The sequence below is a fragment of the Sipha flava genome, unplaced genomic scaffold (assembly GCF_003268045.1).
Source record: "Sipha flava isolate LNK unplaced genomic scaffold, YSA_version1 39_pilon_pilon, whole genome shotgun sequence".
In the NCBI taxonomy this organism is placed as follows: domain Eukaryota; kingdom Metazoa; phylum Arthropoda; class Insecta; order Hemiptera; family Aphididae; genus Sipha; species Sipha flava.
The window spans coordinates 1716262-1737531 of NW_020273107.1; positions in this window are offsets into that span (position 1 = coordinate 1716262).

The window sequence follows — 21270 nt, forward strand, 5'->3', positions numbered from 1 at the left end:
ATACTAATAAAGGATTACTTCTCTCGAATGACCAAAGGTCTTAAAAAAAGAAAAAGGAATTAAGAGCCAAATAAAAAAAATTAGTCAAAATAAAAATATAATATAAATAAAAGCTCACTAATTTCAAGAATAAAATGAAATTAAAAAATTACTTATTCCAAGAATATAATTATTATTAATAATTTTATGCAATAATTTCTATAATTGATGAATACCTCAATAATAATATGCATTTCCATGATTTTATTAAAGATTTTAGGAAAATTCGAATTTTACATAGGTTTTACAATAACATATTTTTTTCTGTATACATTATTTCGGGTACCTACTAAAAAATCAGAATTATAATTTTTGTGCAGTATAAATACTTTCAATATAGATAATTAGACATAGATCATAAATTATACATGAATAATTTTTTAACTTTTCCTTCATTATTTTGATGAACGAAAGACGATCTGAAAATATTAGAAAATAGTAATAAAATAATAAAAAATAAAATAAAACGAGTAGTGATTTAATTTATTTTATATACCCGACGATGAACTTTTAATTGGTAACGTCTAACTTGATACTAACTCGTACTCTATTCTAACTCGTACTTTACAAAATATAATAATACATTACAAGCATTTATTTATTTCTAAACATAAACTATTTTTATATTTATTTATATTCTAGAAAATAGTATAAAATGTTGTTCGATGACCGTTGATACTGCTTTTTATAAAATTATTGATTCAATATCTTATAGTTTGAAAATTGTGTGCAAGGCGAACCGTTTTATCTAGCGTTAATAAATCGGTAAATTCGGTTCTACAAGATTTTCCAAGCTTAAATTATGAAATAGGTATATCAAAAATAAAAACTTTCACGAATATTGCCATCATGATCATTTTTTTTTTTTTTTTTAAATATGTCTTATCTTGAATGCTTCTTGAAAATAACCAAAATAATATTGAATTCCGTTTGCAATATTTGAGTTATAATATTATACTGGATGAGTTTAATAATCTGATAAGATAATATATGTACAATTTAACTTTAACATACCTACTCATTATTTACCCTATTTGCCAACCTTTGAGCAGAATTGATTTTCAAATGCGATGATTCATCAAACTATATTAATGAGTTACTATACTGTACTAACAACCATGACTTGTGTCTTACTGGCAACGTTTCTTCAAAAAAGCAAATAAATGAATCATTGTAAGTATAACCTCATCAAATGAATATACTGATAGATATGTAGATATGCCTATCTAATCCAATACCGATAATTTTTTTATTTTATTCATATAGGTATACTTAAATAATTTATAGAGGAATTTAACATATTTCATACGTATATACCTCCATAATAATAATATATTATGTTATTATCATAATATTTGTTCAAACAACTAGCATCCGATTTACATAATAAAATACACTAGAGATTTAAAACTGTCACAATGTTTAGAATACCTGTCACATATATTCTAAAACCACTTCCTTTATTCGTGCGGAACATTTAAAGTTAAAATATGATACGAATGTTATTGCATTTGCAACTTTTTTCCTATTACTCTAATTTATTGTTAAGTATATTTTAAATACGTTTGTAAAATGTAAGAAATATTAAAATTTAACATTTTCAAATGACATTTTTGGAATTCTATTGCTATTTTGTTGAATTTACTAATTAATAAAAGTATTTTATCTATGGTCTTTCAGCTTATTGATGACGCTGATCTGTAAATAATAAAACTCGGTAATAAATTTATAGTACTTTATTAAACACAATGACAGAAAAAAAACCATATATTTAATTGTATAACCTTAATATTATACATACATACAATTTAATTGTCGATTTATCATCACCAGTATTGAGAAATTATAAAACTTTGATAAATATATTTTAATATTACACAAATTTGTACTGCTTGGTCTATCACTAAGGATAAAATCCTTGTTTTCATAGACAAAATTCTATTAATTTCTATAAAATATATACTTGAAAATAATAATAATATTAAAATTAAAATACCTACTGTAATATAAAATAATACTCGTTTTATGTTAAAAATGATAAAAGTTAATGTAGGAGTTGTAAATTTAAAATTAAATAGTTTTTTTTCATGAAATAAGAATGGACATTGCACGAAAAAGAGAAATCTAGGCTACACCTGCTTATTTTTATTGAAATAGATATAATCTAATCAGTTATGCACAATAATATTTTGTATTCACCTAATTCGATAGTAAATTACGTCTATAAAAATAAATTATTTTTTTTATTTTACGTGGAGAAGTGAATAAACTGAACGTGCTCTGTAAATCGATATCAAATTTGAAATAACATAATGGTTAATAGAAGCTGTCGTTTTTAGGGTCGTTTACTATAAAATTAACAAATTAATGATTGGCTCTCTCGTACCTACGTACAAAGTAATATTTTATTTCAATCCATTTCATAGTAAGCGCAAACCCCATATAACATTTCATATTTTGATTGTTTTTGAAGCTATATTTTTATACACTTGATTTCTTCGATAATTCATTTTTTATTTTGATTAATGGATTGAGTTTAGTATTATTATGTTATTTAAAATATAAAAAAAATAATATTTGTAGTCTATAATAATATTTATTTAATTTAGAAATGTTAAATATTCTAATTGTATGCTAATAAGGTTATGATTTTCGTGAAGAAAACCAGTTGTTTGTGCAAATGCATTCAAACATTTCCAATAAAACGGAGCTAACATTTTATGTTTAATTCCATGTTATTTCTTATGGTTTATATGTTGTAATTTTCTTGCATTTAACTCGTTTAATCAACAATAGAACACGCTGATACTTGTTAGATACTTTTGAATAATTATTTTTTTTTGTTATGTGTTTGCAAATGTAAAATATTTTTTATCACTCGTCGCAAATAATTCAATTTAAATGTTGTACTTTAGCACATATATTGTTAGAACCAACATCGATTGTCAAACTCAATTTATCATTGGTATGATAGATTGACGAAAACGTGTTTTTCAAAATTATTAGTTGTAGCAGAGTGGTGCAGTGGTCACACAAAGTGGCCATGACGCACACCGTCACCAGTTCGAACCCGACTCAATGCAAAAAATATTCTGCAGAGTTTTCTGTAGAGTTCCTCCCCTGCCGTCATTCTGGTTGCCTACTCTATCTCCCACCGGACCTACTCCACTGGGAGGGAACTCCACACACATGTAATTTCTCTTCTTAGAGAAGGGTGTACATGTGCCTCTTTAGTTACACTCTACCCCTCCCAAGCGAAAAAAGACATCAATAAAGACCCAGATAGTAGTTTCGAAATAAATTTGAAAAACAAAAAATTATCAGTGACTTCAAAAATAACTTTAAAATTTTTACTTAAATCTGTTAAAGTTTTCAGCCCATCTGTTTTTACAATCAAATATTATTTTTATTATATTTAAATATAAAATGTAATTAAAGTTTATAATAAGGTAATGAATTAATACTTGAAAATAAGTTCATTTATTAGAATATTTTCAATTTTTTTAATGGATTTTATTTATTTATTTATTTATTTATTTTTGTTATTCATGATATAGCTTCAACAACATGTTTATTAGCTTACAGAATTATAATTAGAACATGTTAAAGAAAAATTATTATTAAATATAATTATATGGTACATATTAATTGATTTTAAAAAAGTTATTATTTTGTGAAGGTTATTCTCGTTTGGTCCTAGGGCTTCATGCATATTGTCCTGGATTTTATGATAATGTCTTTCTTCTGTATGGGCTCGACAGTGGATGACAGATTTATTACTGATAGAAGTATTCCACATGATTGGCATACTGAGGGTTCGTTTATACTTATTAAATGACCATGGGACATTTTTGTATGGCCTATTCGAAGTCTGTGAATAGTTACTTCCTTTCTTCGATTGAATTATTGGGGTATGGGCCAGTAGATTGTTGTGTTTTTAACTTCTCTGAGCTTGTTGTTGGGTATTCGTCACCGTTCAAGTTCCCATAGATTGAGACAATGGTTGTTCAAATTTTTATGAATATCAATTAGAGAGGAATAAAAGACTATTTCCGTCGTAGGATTGTTAACAGTTTGTCGAGCTAATTTATCAGCTTTTTCGTTGACCGTAATCCCACAATGGCCGGGAGTCCATATCAATTTTATGTTTTTGCCTGACTTGGTTATTAGATTGTCTATATGGATTGCAAGGGTATTTGAGTTATGATTATATTTCATATTATTGAGGGTACTGAGTGAATCGGAACAAATGATTATGTTAGTGTCAGTTAATTACATTGCTAGTTTAACGGCCTCAAAGAGAGCCAAGATTTTATTCTATACAATATTATGCAATTTTAATTTTTAATGGCTCGAATTTAGTATAAACAAATATTGAAAGTTTGTATTTATTTTTAATTATTAATTCGACTGTAAACTATTCATACAATTTTTTTAATAGAAGTATAAAATTATATGAGGCTATTTTTAATAGAAAGCGCAATATTTATAAAGTAAATTTAACACATTTCAAGAGTTTTCTTTTAATTTGTTTTTTTAAGAGGTTATAATAAGTAATTTTTTGTACATAGTATCTGTGTTATTAGAGTATTCTGAGAATAACTTGCTCGACCACGAAAATGTATCTTCATTTTTATGTTAAAAGACTACCGCATTAATGGGTAATTCCTATTTAATTTTTTTTTTTGCATTTGCATTTCATAGTAATATTTAAGTTCATATTATAGTCAAAATAGTTATCATTAAGTATTATTTTATTAATTCATATAGTAAATTAGATTTTTTATAACTATTACTAATTTGTATATGTCTCATTATAACACTTTACAAAATAAAAGCTATTATTTTTAATAAAAATTATTTTTCATATGGTAATGATTTTTCAATATTTGTTTTCATACAAATTCGAATTTTAAATTTGATTAATTCCCCAGTTAAAAGATTGATTACAATTTATTTTAAATGATTAATTATGTTATGTTTATATTTATATTTATAATTATATATACTTAATATATTTTATATAAAAACAATTAATAATAAAACAAAATGAATCAGTATTAGTTCTTACAAATTAAATTATTTAAAAAAAAAAGCGAAACTTTAAGGTCGAGTGAAATACAGGGATGAATTACTGATATTGCTGTATTGATCTTTTAAACTTGAAACCAATGTATCATTTCACTCGAAAAGAAGATGTAAAGTGAAAGAGGTTGATTAGATAAGTTTGTATTTGTAGAGATGGTTGAATATTAATTGAAGTAAATTACTTAATAAAATAGATTGAACTTCTTATGTTTTAACTTTTGTAACAACGAGTTATTATCAAAAATGTTAAAAAATTCGTAAAATAACCCATGTAAAATTACTAAATAGCAATATTTCCTATTAGAAACCTTTTATAATTTTGATGTTTGAAGTTATCCTTCTAGTCGAAAATAAATACAAACTCAAAATAAAAAAAATTAAATATACATCATAATAAAATCAACACATTCAGCGTGTCACTCAGATGTCAACAATAATAATTAAATTCCAATTAAAAACAATACGTAGACATAGACATAGAATATTTAACAAAAATAAAAAGAGTAAATGACATTTATTATATTAATGTACAAAGTCAATTTAACCGTTTAAAATCAAAAACCAACGAAATAAATAATTTATTCATTTGTACAGCTAAAATTTAAATGTAACTTAGATATAGTATAAATCGCCTATACTTCCAAATTCAAATCCACAAACTATTCTCTTTTTCTATCGCACAATTCTGTTGGTCCATAATGTCATTAACTCAAATGGTCTCAAGTGATATTCCTATATCAATGAATAAATATTTACATTAATTAGTATCTCATTCGTCGACAAATAGTTTCTATTTTGTTGTTATCGTTATTTTATTATGATTTAATCTAAATTAATATTTATTTTATTATATATGTGTGTAAAACAGAATGGTTGGAAAAAATAAAATTCCGAAAATAAAAGTTACATACTGTTGTTAATTTTATGGAAAATATCTATAACTATAAATCTATAAATCTAAAACGTTTCAAGTTATATCTCACGGTGCCTTTATTTCCAAAAAAAAAAAAAATTACAATAAAAACCAAATATTACTTGTCGTTTAAAAATTACAATTACACAATTGCATCCAAAATATATGATAAAAACTAAACAATGGAAAATTCTTACAATTTTAATTACATGAGACCAAAGAAATAACAATATCAATAGAGTTTCCATGTAAAATTAATTTTGAATTATAAGTCTAGTGTTACATAAATAACTAATAAAATAATGTTTCAAATAAAGAACTGTAAAGTTTATAGGGGACAAATAACATATTATCAATAAATCAAAATCAATGTTCTACACGAAATTATTTCAGCTATGCAGCAATAAACTATATTGATTTTTAACACAATTTAACACTTTATTTGTTTTCGTAATGTTTATAGAGGACAGTGGAGATTTTCTGGTTTGCAAAATGTTGGTAAGTTTTTTTTTACTATCTAAAAAGTCACTGCATTATAGAAAAGTAACTACTACATAATCTACAGCAGTTTTCAATCAGACTGCTTTTGATAAACGTTATCCACTCGACGGCGTCGCACAACGTATCTATTGTTTGACTGAAGTTATTTTTGTTCAGTAGTTAATCGTCGAAAATAATGGTCGGGGATAAAAAAAAATAAAATAAAATAAAACCCCACGTCCTGTACATAAGAGACAAAGCAAATTTTGCACCTTCAAGTTATTATTATTAAATCGTTTAGAAATTATTACCATCGTTGGGTCCTACAGATTAATTTATTATACCGTCGGTGTCAAGGGATGTTTTAGTTGTTCCCTGTTTTGTAATAAAATATTTGGGTCGGTTTAACAATACCTTACCTGTTAGAACGAACCCTCTACGCACGCCGTATTTGTTTGACGGTTTCCCGAAAAATAAATTTAATTCGATTTTGTTTGCCTACGTACGTCGACGTACCGTTGTTCTGACGTGCGTTTTAACGCGACCATGGACTGCGAGAGCATCGTCGTCGCTTAAAAGGTTTGAATTGAAATCGTCGAAACCCGTGTACCGTGGCGGTTATTTGTTTAAACTCTGAGGTGTGCGAAATTAGACGACAAATATTTGAACAAATGGTCAACCGGATCGAATTATAATGTATTTGTTCGTCGGCCAAGATGGACAATCTGTTATAATGACGTGTGTAGTGGCAGTAAACCGTTGTATGAAGGGATATCATAACGAGTCAACAATACAGTTCGTGCATTTAGCTGTATTGTCCAGTGAATACCCACCCGAAGGTACCAGCTATTTATCCAAATCGTTAGTCGTTAGTGAAAAAAAAAAATTGTTTCCGTTGTTTCCAAAGAACGATATTCGGGTACGCTATGGTTTTGCAAAAAAAGAATGTAGATCTTCTTAACCATTTATAAACATATTCGATTCTGAAAATTTCATACACATACAAGATTTCGCACTGAAGTGTGCAGTCACATGTCTTTGATTTACACGTGTAATGAGTTTACGCGAACTGACATTGGAACTTGTTTTAAAGGATCTTCATACGAGATTTTCATTGTATATAATATTAATATTTTTTTAAATTTTTTAATGACTATTATTTTTTAATTATTATTTGTATTGTGATTCCGATCATACTTACTTACATAATTATTACGTCGGACCCGTGTACTATGTGTTCACGTGTACACAACTGAACAGTAGCGCATCTCAACGGAAGTGAAACTGCTGATTGAATGTAAAACTAACTACAATTAAACCTATTGATTTTACATATCTGGTGTTCTTCATCTATGACAATGCAATATGCTAAGTGCATGCTGGCTAAAATCCGTTATAACCTCAATCGACGATTTGCGTGTGATTCGATACTTTCGCCATTTTCAAAACATTTTTCTAGGAGGCATCCTGACGACACTAATATTATAGTGACGATAAAGAACACTTAAATCATGTATAATATACAATCGGCTTACAAAGAATCACTGAGATTATCTGTACATAAATTATAATCACGTACGTTTCTTTAGCGATTCAACTGAAAATAATAATATTAATATTATTATTATTATTATTATTTGTTTGTTCTTTTAACGCCGAACACATTGAAGTATGTTTTTTAAACATTGTTTGTTTAAAATTGATTACTTTTAAATGTAATCGTTATCGCCTTATGTGATTTCACGTCGTTTCAATACATTTTTTACGCTTCGATTTTTTTCACTTTAAGTTTTTAAAAATACAATGATGTCATGTTAACTGATATATTTTAATATGCTAGTTTAATTAAAAATATGTATACATAAAAAAGATAAATTAAGGAAAATATGTACATAATATAATATATTATGACTATGTACACCCGTCGCACGGTTGGCACGCAACACACCTATATAGCCATTAATGATACTAAAAGTAATGATTTAAGCTTAAATTTCACGACTTGATTCGAAGTCCGAAGGCAAAATAAACAACCAATCACGGGCGAAGCTGTGACGGGTCGGCTAGTAATATATATTATGTTTATCATGTTATTGATCACAACTTTATTTGTATATTTTAATTAAAATACAATAATCAATTAGGTATTCTATGCAACAAAGTATTATAACATACATTGACAAATATATTTTAATATTGTGTAGACTCATAAGTTTTGAATAATTTTTTTAATATTAAGCATTTAAATATAATCTAAAAAAAATAGTTGATTAAAAATATAAAATTATGACGTCTTTTTTCAAGTGTGTTGGTTTCAAACACGGCTGGAACGTCCAAACGATTGAAATATAATTTAATATAAATTCAGTTTTATATAATTGTACATTATGACTTCACACTTGAGTGTAAATATTTGTACGGTTTTATTAACAGTTCAAAACTTCTTACCCAAATCCGTATTATATTATTCGAATATAATTTGTATCGCACATAAATTTGTTTGTTCTAACAATATTGTAGAAAACATAAGAGTTTTCTGCACCAAGTCCACAGTATAATCTTATTTATAATTCCCAAATATATATATACTACAATTAAGTTATGGCTTAACTTGTTTTCCCAATGTTTTCCGTAAATATTAACTTATTTTCAAAGTTGTTTTATTTTAATGTAATTTTATGAAACTACAAAATAACCACTTCATGAAACAAATGGTTAAAAACATTTTATTAGGTACATTCATATAGAAAATCCAATAATCGAGTTCATATCTATAGGCTTAACTTATATAAATTTTGGAAATAAGGAAACCATATGTAGTTAGGTTATTGTAATAAATGTATAACAATAGATGAATTAGCGTTCGTTTGTCGAGATAGATACCACTCCTGATTGTTTGATTTTCCATTGCTACACTTTGAAATTTTCATAACAATTTTATTCATAAAATAGCTATTCATCAAGTTTAAAAAATTAACTAAAAAAAAAGTAATTTTTCTATGCCGATCTATGCTCCCAACTATAAAATTAAGCGAAAATAAAAATAATCAATATTTACGGATATATTTTCCATCGTGAAAACCTGTAGGGCCGCCCTATATAATATCCCTTTACCTGGATTCAAATGTTATAGTCACATTCACGAATCACACGGAGACTGCTCTCTCGCATATGCAATGTACAACGTATAAATCAAATAACAAAAACTGAGAAAACTATTAACTATTGTAGGTCATACTTTTTCAGATAAATAAATCACGTGAGACGAATTAAATAACATTAAATTATATGATATGAATAATACTCCTATGTTATGAACTCTTTTATTGCTATAATTTTATTGTTCAACGAGAAGTTTTATTTAATTTATGATACCAGTAATAAGCTTTAAGAACGGCATGTGTTTCGTAGAAAAGAAAGAAAACTTTCTCCGTAATAATATTTATACATTTATGATGGTCGTTTAGACATTACGTATTGAATGTATTGAACGATCAGTTAAAGTACTATTTCACTATCAATGAGACCTGTATAGGCGTTTATTTCGTATTTAAATAATACATTATATAATACAGTGATGTATATACATATTTTTTTGATTTTTTTTTTTGGAAGGATACCTATTGGGTGATGTTTTTATAAATTATTTTCAAAAATAAACAGAGAAAATTTAAGATAAATGAAATATCAGTGATTTTGGTTTTCAGTATATTAACTTGTAATTACGTATGTACATGTAATTAAATCTACTAATTGAACCGTTTTCGAAATACTTATATTAATGAACGAGCCTCAAAAACAAAAACTATAAAAAAGCAAATAATGATTAAATTCATTTTTAACACTTAAATCAATGACATATTTCCGGGGGAGAGGGCTCTCAGGTCTCAACCCCCTCCAGAAAAAATAAAAATATTCAAAAATCTTGTTACGAAGAAAAAGAGAAAATTAATTTATATCATGTGGTTGTAATGTTCATATAAAACAATTTGTATGGTAATATAATTATTAATTCATTTCTTATATGTAGTTTTCATGATATTATAAAACAACTTATTTTTTAAAAAAATTTTAAATAGGTACCCCTTAAAAAATTGGAAAATACACCTCTGATCTATTAAATTATAGAAATTAAATAAAAATATTTAATTTATTTATTTATACTTTTATTTTATAAAAGTATTTATTATAATATTATCCAGTTACTGATTCGAGTATCACTTATTTTGTTAATAAGTGATAAGTGATCAATAAACACATTCAGACAAACAAAGAAATAGTTGAACGTTCTGAACTACGGGCTAATAGTGTGGTAACGTATTAACCAAGTTTGGTTAAAAATAAAATCAATCGACGAGATTGCTCAATTCTGTGGCATGTGCCGAAAGACGGTGTTAGAGGTATCTTTAAGTATGTATTCAATATGTTTCAGCAACCGAGAATGTGCGGTATTTCTAAGTTTCGCTTAATTCAAATGTACCTATTATTTACTTTCACCGTTTCAAACGAGTGAAATTAGTAAAAAAAAAAAATAAGAATTCAAAAAAAAAGTATCAAATACAGACGTATAAGTTAACACGTGAAATATAATTAAGATGCAATTTTACGGTGTCATAACGATATGTGCTCTTTGGACGAAACTTACTGAATAATAATGACTTGATGGAAATACATGATAATAATGTGACGATTTCCAATAAATTAAATGTAAGGCATCGACTGATCGCTCAATAATAAATCTATCATCATTAGCTTTATTAGCGAAAGATATAAAATTAATAACCACTAACCAATACTCAGGTCGTTATAATTTAATAATTTTGATTTAGATGACTGGTTAAGTATCTACCCGTTAATCATTTGCTAGTACGTATTAATAAATCATAATGTAAATATGGCAGTTCTAACATATCATTGTAGTTGGTTTACAGAATTTACAAAGTCTACAAAATCATTCGACCAGTTTTATAGCGTTTAATGACACATACTGCAACGACAAAAATTATGGAAAATATACCATAAATAACGTCTAACCTTTAGATTTACATAAAAAAAAAATACACCAATAGAAATGTAAATATACAAATATTCTACTTTTATAGTCATTTTAATAGTTATATGGGTTAGGTCTAACTGTTGAAAAATCAATATTTTTTCATGCCTTATTTTTTTCTTGCGTTCTATCTATATCAATTTTTCGACACTTAGTGTTTGAAAAGTCATGAAATTTAAAATTGTGAAATATTTCAGTATTATAATAAACTGTTTTATTTTAATAGGTTTTATTTTTACGTATAATTGTCATAATTTATCTTCACAATTTTATAATATTAAGGTAATCAATGGTTATACCTAGAACTATAACTTTTAGATTATATAATTAATAATTGATTAATAACAATCATTAATATTTGAATAAAAAAAATTTGAATGTTTCACGTTTTTGTGAAATATTTTAAATTGCAGTGAATTTCAAATGAAATATTTCACAATGAATTTTTCATACATCACAAACTTATGTTTTAAACATAATAAACTAACTTATAGTGAACACAATTCTAAGTTTGGTCTAACTTAACCATTCAACTTTATCTACTTTGCCAGCTTGTCAAATACATAAAATGTAGTAGGTAGTTTAAATAATTTTCAGAAAAGCCTTGAATACCGTTTTTATTCGAACTTTCATAGCATACTATTTAACATCCAAAAATGTCTTTAATTATTGTGCACTTGATTTTGCTTCCGTCAAGTTTTTATTTCAAGTTTAAACTCGAATAGTAATTGAAATCAAAGTTAGGAAATAACTAACAGTTTTATTAACAAATTCGAATATATTGATATATTGAGTATATTATTAAAAGCTACCATAACATTACATCCGTTATTCATCCGAATCATCGATTTAATTATCTTGTATGATAAAACATCAACGTTCTTATACTACTGTGGGCAAAAAATATTAAGACTGTTCATAATTTTAAAATTCTTTATTTATTCTTCCAAATCTATTCCGCCCCCCCCAAAATAATCTCCTACGTGCCTCAATACAATTGTGCCAACGTTTTTTTTTTTCAATCCTCGAAACAGTTGTTAAAGTCAATTTCCAGAATAGCTTTCAATGGGGGTAGCGATTGACGTTTTTTTTGGCACCAACCGAAAAAAAGAGTGGTGGTCACTCCTTTTGGGTTATAGGTTCGACGCTAATGAGTATGTATATTATGCGCACCTTTGCCAGTTACTTTACATTTCTCGTCGTTAATAATTATTACCCAAAGGTGGTGTATAGTGTAATAATACGATTTTCATCGCGTATCCGTTTCTATGTGGCATTTTCAATGTTCTAATGAACAATACCGTTGCGCATCAATACGAGTATCTCCATCGAGAAATACTTCGCCATTGTATACATAATATAATGTTCGAATAGAATTTTAACGTGTACGCTTATACGAACGGTACACGATTCGAGATCAAAGAGATCAAAGAAACGATGACGACTTCACCGAGTTCATGATAATACTATGTATATCACGCAGACTCGTCGCGCGGACACACACTTCATTCGGTCGACGTAAACTAGTTTTGACGTTTTTAAAGCTAATACATATTTGAAAAGTAAAATACCATGGTTGTAATACACGTTGGATAAGTATACATATCTATACGCCATACAGTATCGCGTAAGAATTTCATACTAATGTATCGAAGCGGTATAAAATGAATGACGTAAACAACGGTAGGTGGTACTGAAGTTATGTTCGTCGTTCCCACGTTTGCGGCATGGATGATTTTTTTCTGATAGTACTTGAAAGTCTTCCGATCGGTGATCGAGGACGACAAAATAGGACACTATTTATCGCTTGAGTATTCTTAGAGCATTTCAAACCCCGCAGTCGACTTAAATTTAAATAACGTTGTAACCTTGCCGTAAACCGTGAAAACTCCTGTCACTACGGTGGTTATGAGAATGTGTTGGTTAGTGGCATGATCACCCACCACTGGGTAGCATTCAATTATCGGGGGGTGACTAGTGCCACGTAATTTGTATGTTAAAATATGCTCTGCCTTAAGCGCTGTGTCAGTGGGTACGGTCGGTTTTCGATGTACGCGGATCACGGAACCGTAGGGAGAAACGCGCAAAGGAATCGCTGGAAACGCACCGGAGAAAGAGGGGTGGGGAAAAGAACGCACGCTTATACATTAACCCTTTACGACCGTACCCTCTAACGCGCGATAGAGCTGTTGGAACGGGTGTAATATTTTATCGTTCACCCGACGCGATACGATCCCCAGACCGTCGGTATCGCATTCGGACGTGTTGTGAACGCGACGACGATCGCACCTCGACGGGTTGTTATGCACACGCAGACGCGATTTCCGGCCCGGAGCGTTTCACGTCCGTCGCGATGGGGTGTCGGCACAAGCGGCGGCGGTGGACATTCGCGATCGCGATCGAATCGTTTTCGGGTACGCGCGCACCGTTGTTCGTTTGTCACGAAGCTATTATATCGTTTGGCGACCGGCACGTAAACACGTCGATTGAAACACGGAGAGGATCGTCGGCGGGACGCGGAGAGCGGACGGACGTGTCGCGACCGCGTCCTCGGGGCAGTAAATTTCGTGTCCGACTTCGCGAGTCCCCGACCGGATTCATCCCCCGCGACACACCCGTATAATTGCGTTCCCGCGCGCGTTTCTCGAAAATATTATTCGAATGTGGTTTTTTTTTTTTTTTTGTGACGGGAACCCCCACGCGCACGCCGCGTCCGTCCAAGCGCCCCCTCGTCGATCGATTACCGGACGGTCGCGGCGGGGCGGTGGGTCGTAAACACGAGCCAATTTTCGGCCAGACGATCGACCGCGGTCGTAGTATCATTATTGCTAATACTGTTATTATTATCATCGTCGTTGTTGTAATCATTATTACTGTACTATTATCTCGGGCGGTACACGGTGTGCAACCGTCGGTGCCGGGCGGTCGGGGCGGCGACGGTCCGTCAGAGAGAAACACGCATTTATCATCGCGATGACGCGTAATGGACCGCGCGCGCCGATGCCGTGGCGATCGTGTGCCACCGATTACATACGAATAATAATAACGTTTACGTATATATATATATATATATATATATATATATAGAGAGAGAGAGAGAGAGCGTTTAAATGTTTATAAATCATATAGGCACCACTGTACGCAATAATATCGGCTCGCGCGCGCACGGTCTAATGATAATAATTAAAGGATCTATCGCTTAGTTTTTTTTTTTTTTTTTCCCCCGGGTCTCTCGGTTTCCACCCTCTTGCAACGCATTCTTTATCCGTTATTATAAAACAGTACACGGCAACAACATTACGATGCCGTGTGCCGCGTCGCGGGCGAGGTGTGTGCGCGCGCGCGCGAAGGTGACCGTCCGTTTGCCCGGTGGTTTATGGGCCCGACAAAGTCGTAAATTCTCCAACAGACGACGACGACGACTGCAACGACCACTGCGATTGCGATATGCGAACAACAACAAACGCGTGTGCCCGAAAATACACCCTACACCATCCACTGGAATGGTATACCGGTTGACCGCCGGGGGAGGGACCGTAATGAAAATAAATAAAAAAACACGGTAAAACGTCAAATAAGACGAAAATCCATTAGCGGTTTGTCTTTTTTTTTTTGTTTTCGGACGATTCGCCGTTATTCACATTTATTAGTTTTCGGGAAAAATAAAAATAAAAATAAAAAGAGGGACGATTATACGATTATAACACAATTATCGTGGAAATTAAAACATTTTTAATAGTTTTCGATTAATCATAAAGTTCGTTTCAGTATAAAATATTACGTTTACGGTAAAACGTATAATACAAATATTTCGTACGCTAGTCAAATGTTTTAATCATGCTTGCTTCCACAGCCGAATCATAATACGTTTCTCAATTGCATTTGTCGATAAAATCAACTTAAGCATTTACGTTATTACAAATGGGCTGTGCGTATTAATATTGATAATTTATCCGACACTTTTTGTACTCAGCATAGTATATTGGTGACAACCGGTATCTAACAATACCAATTATTACATTTAATACTATATTAAAAAAATTAATTAAAAAAAATACTATGAGCATTTCAGTTTCAATTTGCAAATTATTTTACTTAAAAATGGTCAAGTAAGATCGATCATGGTTCATAGATATAGTTTAAATTTGTATATAGTATACTTTTAAGAAATAAAAATATATACTAATTTCATTTCCAAAAAAATGTAATTAAAGCATTGTGTTTCTGAACTCATCACTGAGTTCGTTTTTTTTACAACCCATCATTATTATAATTTATAGAATCTATATGTTCTTAATCTTTTACGAGATAAAAAATGAAGAATAAATTAATTTTAAACGTTAACCGCCGTGGTAGTTATGAGGTTATGACAAGTATAATAACTCAAGCGGATGCTTTCAACAGTAGTTAATTACATCTTATTGGCGGATATATATAAGTAAAATAAACTAAACGACTTATAAGTACACAACGGGACAACCCATAATTAAGAATTCGATTGCAATAGCGTTAGGGTTCCTCGAATAATTTACTAACTTAATTCAATTTTTAAGTTCGGTACAAGCGACACTAACGAAATGTTTGTTTGGTCCTTACTTTTATCGCTTAACACTTTTTATAACTTTGATAATATGATGCAGTCATAACTTTGACGTATATTTATAATTTTACATTTATCACGGCCATAAGAATATTTTACATTTAATATTGTGACAAAAACTTAGAAATATTTTAAGAATATTTTAAAATGCACTCCATCTCTCGTTATCTTTAACCACTTGGTCCGTTTCGATCAATTAATCGGGGATACCGTTTTATTTGGTATATCATACGACAGATATTACAAACTTAATATACCCATGTGAGCACTTGTTGAAGAAAACTCAAAGGATAGGCAAATTTATGCAGCTTGCATGGTTAGGCGAGGCGAACGTGAAAATTATTGTTTACGTGGTGTAACGAAAATTCAATTTACAATATTATATTGGTTAACTTATCTAAAATAAACCATCAAACGTGAACTATCTTAAAACGTTTAGCGTATTACAGTTGGGCCGTTATTGTTATTATTATTACCATTATTGTTATCATCGTCATCATTATTATCAGACAGTGCACACAAAACACTTAAACATGAAACAGTTTTCTATCGACAGGACGCATGGTTAAATATTGGCCTACACAATACTTCAGTTGTGTAACAAAATACGTCGAGAAATAATAATAATAATGAAAACACCACCTAAACCAAACGTGTTTTTAAATGTACGTATAACCACGACGACGAGAGAACAATAAAAATACGAGTATAACGCACTTATAGAAAGAAAGGATGAAAACCAACTTGAAACAAGATTATGTTTTCATAAAGTTTTTTTTGTTTTTAAACTCATACTCCCAAAGTTGTGTGTATAACATTTTGCACGAAAATGTTGTTTGTAAAATATGTATTTACAAATCAATGCGATATTAATATTTCATTAACGTTTCTATACGGTCTGAATATATTTATTTTTCCATCCGATTTCAAATTTTCAGTCGTTTCACTTGAAAAATATAAATATTGAAAATTAATTCATAATAGGGATACTATTATGATAACATAATTGACACTGTTCACTGAAAATCCAGTATTATCTTTATTTATATAGATCAGGGTTTCCCAAAGGATGTCCCATGAAATTTGAAAGGTGTGCCGCAAAAACTTGAACTATTTTTATAAAAAAAACATAAAATGATTTTTTTCAAAATATTTAAATATAATTAATACAAAAACTTTAAAATTACAAAAAAAAATATATAATTATACATTTTAGTGTGAAACGTGTGCTTGATGTTGTTTGCATGGACGGGACCCGTTTCGCCCAAATTTTGTTTTTATATAATTCCCGTTTCGCCCAGAGTAGTTTAGACCATTTTAAAATTAAGTTGGCAATGATTATAATATTTTAATCTTTGAGTATCATTTAGCGTTATTCAAAAAACACCACAAGAAGGCGATATTCTTTATTTTCCAAAAATGTCTGGGAATAACCAATAGTATATAATATAGCAGAACACGGACGTTTTACACAAGCCAACGAATCTCACATGTATTTACATTATTTGAATCAAATTGTATTTATAATTATTAAACATTACCATATCTTTTTCTCTTTTAGTTTTTAAAACACAGCCATTTTAATAAAATGCATGTTATGTTTACACGTCGACGTCGCGTATACGTGCTGACCACGATCAAAGATAATCTTTGTCTATTTTATAAGTTATAAGTAGATACCCATTTTATACTAGATAAGATAAGTTACGGTGATGATGCTTTGATAAATTCATTTTTTCGGTGTGTTTTCGGTATACGCTTTATAGGTTTTGCTCGATCTCAATTCGATAACGACTGGATTTCTTATGTGTTATTTGCTATCGATTTTATATATTATTATTTATAAACGATATATCTTTTCTTTTCTACCTCAATTATCCGTAATTTTATTACTAAAGATTTTATAACAGTCGTCTTTTAGGGATCAGAAACTTTAGCACCATTTCTTCTTGACGTTCGCTTATAACATATTACTGAAATATTGCCAACTTAATTTTAAATTGGTTTAAACTACTTTGAGCGAAACGAGAATCATAAAGAAACACAATTTGGGCGAAATGGGTACCCGGGCGAAAAGGGCAGGGTCATTTTTGGGCTAAACGGGCTACGCCCGTTTGCATAATTAATTCAAATAAATAATTTAATTCTAGAAGGGATCGACGATAAACATACCCACATTTCTTGTTCAACTGATAAAATTCGTTCATGTTTTTTAATTCAATTAGTCCCTAAGAATTCATTTTTTTTTTTAGAGTATTACTGATACTAATTTTGAAAATAATTTCGAATCGTCTGATTTATCAGCAATAAATTATTGTAAAGGTTCCGGTGAAATGGGTATAGGTATTAGGTATGATTATTATTTGGCGGCATTAAAATAAAACAGGAGTCATATAATTAAAAGCCAGCGAATTATACTCACACGTTTTTAAACGTTGTACAAGTGTGTGACAATAAGTTTTCCTTTCCGTTTTTTTGGTTGTTATAGCAGCTACAAAACAACAACCATCTGTTAGGGATCTTATCAGGTGTATTGATGCTTCCCTCTCCTTTTCTTCGGGACAAAAGGTACCCTATGTTCTTCTCCGAGGTCTAATCTATCACTGTACCAAATTTCATAAAAATCTGTTTTATGTAGATTCGCAGTCTATCGGACACAAACCGTGGAACACGTCATATATAACATTTACCATAAACAATTTTCGACTTATTCGGTAGACTTTCTACAAATGTTCTTTTGTACAAACCTTGTCCAGACAATTAAGAATACAAAAAAAAAAAAATATTCAGTCAAATCGGTCAAGCCATTCTCAAGTTATGGCGTGACCAAAAGAAATAGGGATTTATATATAGATTTTACTAACATAACTTTTTCGGGGTTGAAAAGTATCAATTATACAACTTTTAAATAATATGTGTTGAGAAAAATGTGAAATGTGAGTAATTACAAAATACAATTTATTATTTATAATAATACATCAGAAGTGGTTTAAATTACATTAAAAAAAAAAAAAAAAAAATACCTTCATGATATATTATAATGATCTTATTATTCTTATATTTATAATTATTTAAAAATGTTATTATAATTATCAAATTGTATTCAATTTTTCTTTCATATTTACTGGTAATTAATTTTATCTAATCAGAATATTATGTTTTTGAATAAAAAAATCTTTCATTTTTTATTTCAGATTTAATAGTTGGTACAGTGTTTTGTATTTTATTTTGTTCCGTTAAAATTGTTATGAGTAAATAATAGAAGTAAAAGTACCTATATAATTCTAAATAAATATTTTGCACAAGAAGATTTTAATTTAAAAATACAATCAAAGTGTTTTGTTTTGAAAAGTTAGTAAATTTTTTTAATCGTAAACCGGTAAAAACATCCACACGGTTCATATAAAACAAACTTTTCTCTTTGCGTCCAATTTCAATTAAAATTTTTGTAATGTAGTCGCTGAACATTTAATTGGATTTGATGCGGTCTAGGCGCATGGAATGTCGATAAATGTTGATATAAAATATAACATACTCGTATCATATGCAATCATAATAATAAAATATGTGTAGGTTTTTTTTTTAGGAACTCGTAAAGTTTAAAAGTTTTTCATGATAATATACTATATGGTAATGTTGGATTTGATAGTGAGCAAAATGAAACGGTACCTTATTTAAGCATTTAAAGGAAATCATTCTCGATTAACATATATCTCAGTTTATGGATATCGCTAAACCATTACTAATATAAAGTGTGGATATAAATTAAACTTGAACATTTATTTTTTTATTTTTATATGTTTGCACATGTTAAGATAATATTTTACCAACACTTGTAATACATTTAGTTCGGGTGGTAATTAGTCACTGTAGTTCAGTTTGACTGAAAAATGAGTTAAAGTTTAAAACAATAGGCATTCGACTAAAGGTATTCTTTTCAACGACGAAGTAAAATATAAAGCTACATTCCTATTTATGCTTACAATTGTAATTAGGGTAAGGTAAACAGCACAAGAACCATTATTGGTAGGTTAAGTATACATTTATTGTTATTATTATGGTTCGGAGAAAATGACTTACGGATACTACTGACATGTATGTGTTTAACCATAAAGTTGTGTTACTAAAAAAATAAAAGTAGTTACGATTTGTGTTTGTTTTTTCTGGGTTGGCCCAAGGCAATGACAATTTTTCAAACATCACAACGTTCGCAACGTGAACGGTTTATAAGTTAGCAGCGGTGGTTGATGAAATAATTAAGAGATAGACTATTCATTTAATAAGTAAATATTAACAATCGTCAACTGTATTTTTCGGTATAAACAATAGCTTTGTTATTAATTTCTTCGTATCTGCAGTGTTTATACAATTTTAAATATGAATAAAAATAACAAATGCCGTAAAGAACTGTCTTTTAAAACTGTCATGGGTAGGAAACAGAGACATTTCTAATTAAAATAAAGAACATATATACACTTAAATATAAATAATTTATGCCAAATAAAATGTGAATATTTTCGTTTTTATTTGATTTAATTATACATATAATTATGTTAGTAAATTTTTTTTATTTTTCTCCGGCTGCTTTTGGGATTGAAACAAGCACAATTTATTTTCCAACCCTTATAATTTTAACAATTATTAACAATTTCATTATTAATGTTTCATTTTATTTTTTTATTTTTTTTATGCACCGATAATAAAATAAGCACTATATTTTTATTTAATTTTTATTAGTATAACGATAGTAAATATATTGTTATTATCTTCATTATAAAATTAAACAAACAAATCAAAAGATATTTACCAGATCAGTTACAAAAATCTTTTATTGGGTTTTTGATATCCGGCCAATTTCGATGTTTTAAACTCAAGACCCATGTAACTCAGGAACCACTTTCTATAATTTCTTTGATTAACTTTGTTTACCTTTGTTTACAAGGCAGCGAATTTATTTTTAAATAAGTTTCTTGCTTCATAGCGATTTACAAAATTATTCTCATATGGATAAAATGAATAAATAAATATTTGTTTTCCATGTTTGGATTATATTTTAATAATTATTATTATTGAAAACATTATGGTAAAATTGATGGT